Source organism: Elaeis guineensis, chromosome 10, assembly GCF_000442705.2.
Source record: "Elaeis guineensis isolate ETL-2024a chromosome 10, EG11, whole genome shotgun sequence".
Taxonomy (NCBI): domain Eukaryota; kingdom Viridiplantae; phylum Streptophyta; class Magnoliopsida; order Arecales; family Arecaceae; genus Elaeis; species Elaeis guineensis.
The window spans coordinates 80,643,390-80,647,873 of NC_026002.2; positions in this window are offsets into that span (position 1 = coordinate 80,643,390).

Sequence of the window (4,484 nt, forward strand, 5' to 3'; positions counted from 1 at the left end):
TCTATACCAATGATCTTTTCTTTGCCATTGTCTCCAAAGGTGACCATCCCTCTATTTTTGACAACAAGTGTGATGAATTGAGATTCATCACCAGTCATGTGTCTTGAGCACCCGCTATCAAGATACCATCTCCGATTTGCTCCTTGGGATGCAAGACACACCTATACACAAGAATCAAATTTTGACTTTTGGTATCCAAATTTTCTTGGATCCTTTTTGGTTAGTCATAATGGTTCCTTTTGGAACCCATATTTTCTTTACATTGAAATTTTCAGATTTGTTAGAAAAATATGAATAGGATTTGTATCCTATTCTACCATATTTAAAGCAAGTTATATTTGAAAACTTGTTATATGATGAGTTTACAAAGATATTTTTCAAAAATTTTTATTTCTTTAAAGGATTATATCCAAGATCGGCTTTATCGTAAATAGCTTTTTGATTGTCAAGTATCATGTGAAGTTTATTTAAACTTAAAGTGAATTTTTCAATCATTGGTTTCAACTTGGCAATCTCATTCTTTAAATTCAGATTTTCTTGAGACAGGGTAGATTTTTCATTTGAAATGCTCTCAATTTCTTTTAGTAAAAATTGATTTCTTGACTTTAATTCTTTGTTCTTTACCCTTAGCTTCTTTAGTTCATCAATTAGATCATAAAAAACTTCATGAAGTTCTTCAAAGGTAAAATCAATAGGAATTTCAATATTTACCTCATTTTCATGTGCCATAAGGCACAAGTTGGCTTGTTCATTTGAGTCTTCTTCTTCGAAGCTTGACTCATCACTTCCACTCCATATAGCCATCATGGTCTTCTTCTTGTACTTCTTGGGACCCTTCTTCAGTTGTGGGTATTCAGACTTAAAATATCTCGATTTCTTGCATTCATAGCAAATAAGGGGTTGCTCCTTATCTTTCTCTTTGCTGTGTTCTCCTTTTATGGGTGGCCTCTTTCTCATCCCTTATTTTTTTTTCCTCAAAAACTTCTTAAATCTTTTAGTAATGAGAGCCATTTCTTCATCCTGCTCTTCATTTTCTGTATCATCAGTTTCTTCATCAAGTTGAGCCGTGGATTTGAGGACGATTGTCCTCTTCTTTTTGACTTCTTCTTCTTGATGTTATTTCATGCTCAGCTCATGTGTCATCAGTGATCCTAGAAGCTCTTCCAAGGGTAGGATGTTCAGATCTTTGACTTCTTGGATAGCGGTCACTTTGGCTTTCCAAGTTCTTGATAAGTGTTGGTGCAAAAATCCGCTTGCGTCGGAGAAGCTGGAGTCGAGGAAGTCGCAGTCGCCGCCGGGACCTGCAAAGAAAGTCTAGACCGGAGGTGGGGTTGCTCCGGCAAGACCCTCCGACGCTCAAGTCAGTTCTCTACCTCAACAAGAATGGAGTGCTCGAACGGAGAATTTAGCAGAGTTTTTAGATGAAAGATGAGAGCTTATGAAATAACGTATATGGGGTTTCCCCTTTATAGGCGGAGGGGGGCGGTAGCCTGATAGCGACATTCGTAACCGTCTGGCAGTGGGCTGCCCAGGGTCAGGCGGAGTTTGTTGCAGAGAGTAGTGGGGTGGACCTGTGGCTATCATCGGGGTGTGCCACGTGGGGCCTACCACGGGAAGTGGAGCGACGTCCATTGTCGTGACTCGCCAGTGGGTGGAAGAATCGTGCGATAACCATCTCAGGGAGTGGAGCGGGGTTGTGGCCGTTATCGTGGCTTGCCAGGGAGTGATGGAGCTGTGCGAAATCTACCGCAGAAAGTGGAGCAGTGCTGTGATCGTTACTGCGGCTTGTCAGGGAGTGATGGAGCTGCACGAAATTTGCCGCAGGAAGTGGAGCAGTGCTGTGATCGTTACTACGGCTTGTCAGGGAGTGATGGAGCTGCGTGAAATCTGCCGCAGGAAGTAGAGCGGGATTGTGGCGGTTGCGGCGTCGCGCTTGTGAATGCGGATCCGTCGGCCGAAGTTCAGCACCGATCGGAGCCGACGATGGAGTCCGGCTCCCGTAGGAGTCCGGGCGGAGCCCTCCTGGGGTTGATGTTGTGGTCGGAGCCCGGTTCCCGTAGGAGTCCGGGTGGAGTCATCATGCAATTAAAGTCAGGTGCGGAGTCCGGCTCCCGTAGGAGCCCGGACGGATCTTACCGATGGTTGACGTTGGCCACGAAGTCCGGCTCCCGTGGGAGTCCGGGCGGAGTCCCCCTTGAGGTTGGAGTCGTGGGCGGAGCCCAGCTCCCGTGGGAGTCCGAGAGGAGCCCTCCTGGAGTTGATGTTGCGATCGGAGCCCAGTTCCCGTAGGAGTCCGGGTGGAATCCTCCTGCAATTAAGGTCAGGTGCGGAGTCCGGCTCCCGTAGGAGCCCGGATGGATCTTACCGGCGGTTGATGTTGGCGACGAAGCCCGGCTCCCGTAGGAGTCCGGGTGGAGTCCCCCTTGAGGTTGGAGTCGTGGGCGGAGCCCGACTCCCATAGGAGTCCGGGCGGAGCCCTCTTGGAGTTGATGTTGCGATCAGAGCCCGATTTCTGTAGGAGTCCTGGCGGAATCCTCCTGCAATTAAGGTTAGGTGCGGAGTCCGGCTCCCGTAGGAGCCCAGACGGATCTTACCGGCGGTTGACGTTGGCGACGAAGCCCGGCTCCCGTAGGAGTCCGGGCGGAGTCCCCCCTGAGGTTGGAGTCGTGGGCGGAGCCCGACTCCCGTAGGAGTCCGGTCGGAGCCCTCCTGGAGCTGATTCTGCTGAGGACTTCGGCTGTGGGTATTTTATACCCAACACCAGTCCCCCTACTTTCGAGTTTGAATTTCGAACGAAGGAAGTACAGAGAGATGGGCATAGCCGAAATCGTCCCCTCGAATCCTGTGCACTGCCGCCCTTGGATATGTTGGCATTTAATGAGCGCACGTCAGAGCCCTTTTTTCGGTTAAGGCGACCTGAAGAGTCTTTTCGAAACTCCTGCCGAAACGTGATCCCAAGCATCGCGCTACGGAAATTTGCGAACAGTCAATCCTCGATAGCGGCGAGTGGGACGCGTGGGACACGTGGCATGCACCAGTTGGCCTAGGGACACCCGCCGCCATAACTGCGCTAAGATCCGTTGGCTATTTAAACCCCCTACTCTTCCTTCGGGGCTTCATCCTGCCGAGAGGACGGCACCTTTCTTTCGTCTCAGAGCCTAGCTACTCAGCCACTTCCTCCGCACCGGTCCTTGCCGTCTTCAGCCCCTCGATTCTTCTCTAAGGTGTTCCCACGTCATGTCCTCCACCCCGGAGGCCATCCTCAAAGGGATGTCTCGGGCTTGGAGGAAGGCGAGGAGGAGAACAGCAGCCGGTGAGTTCTCCGGTCATCAAGTGGCTGCTGAGGATCCCCGTCGCTTCAAAGGGGGCTCAAGGAAGAATTCCTTCAACAACAGGGGTTTAATAACGGGGGCCGCCGGTAAAGGTATTCTACCCGAGAATTTCAGAGTAGCAAGGCGGGGTGATACCGGTCAAGAGGGCAGAGCTGTCGTCACAAGCTGTGGTGGGATCCTTGATGCCGTCGGGGCCGAGGGACCAGAAGCGGTCGACGTCGACGGTGGGGTAGTAAAACTTGTTGCGGGGGCAGTGGAAGTAGCGCATGCCGACAATGCCGGAGCATTTTGGACGGTGGCTACCGTGGAGTATTCGGTGATGACGCATATCTCCGACGCCACCGTCGCCCCCAGGGTGACTCCGGTTCTTCTTGAAACAGGTCTTCATCGCCGCTGCCGTTGCCCTTACCGCCCCTGGGAATCTATCCCATCCTTTTCCCCCTGAGGTTGGGACTTCGGAGGTGGGGCGAAGCAAGGCGGGGCGAAAGCCTATAGGCCCGCCACACGCACTGGACACGAAATGGGAAGAGAAGTTTGCAGCTTGAAGCGACTTCCGACGTATCCCTTCCAAACTGTGTTCTCGATGTCATCGATGATGTATTTATTATTATTTTTTTTTTCTGGCCCACCAGGTCTTGTAACGTACATCTTGCATCGAATAGTCGTCTGTCGAACTTCTTTATTCTTCTTTCTTCTCTCTTCCTCCTTTTCTTCTTTTCTTTTTCATGTCGTCCTAAGATCATCGACGACCTCTTTTATTCGTGTTGGATTGTTATTTGTCGAGCTCCTTTTCGACTTTTACGCCGTTCGAAGATACCCGGTTGTCATTTTTCCATCAATGGCTGCAGGCTCGCTTGGGGCCATTCGGACCTGGGGTCCCTCCTAGGGCTTGAATTCGGGGATCCGAGCTTCTGTCACCCTAAGTAAGTTATCCTATTTTGTGTCGAAAACTTTCTCAAAAGCTAGGACTCCCGATGGGAGCCCCAGTCCTTGCGGTGACAGAGTTTTTTGTACCTCGACCGCTGTCCGTTTTCCAATCGTAGTTGTCATGGTCTGTTGCCTTTCTTTTTCCTTTTCGCTCAGAATTTTTCTCCGCTGAAGTCAAGGCAAAGTTCGACTCCCGTGGGAGTCCGGACGGAACCCTCCTGTGAT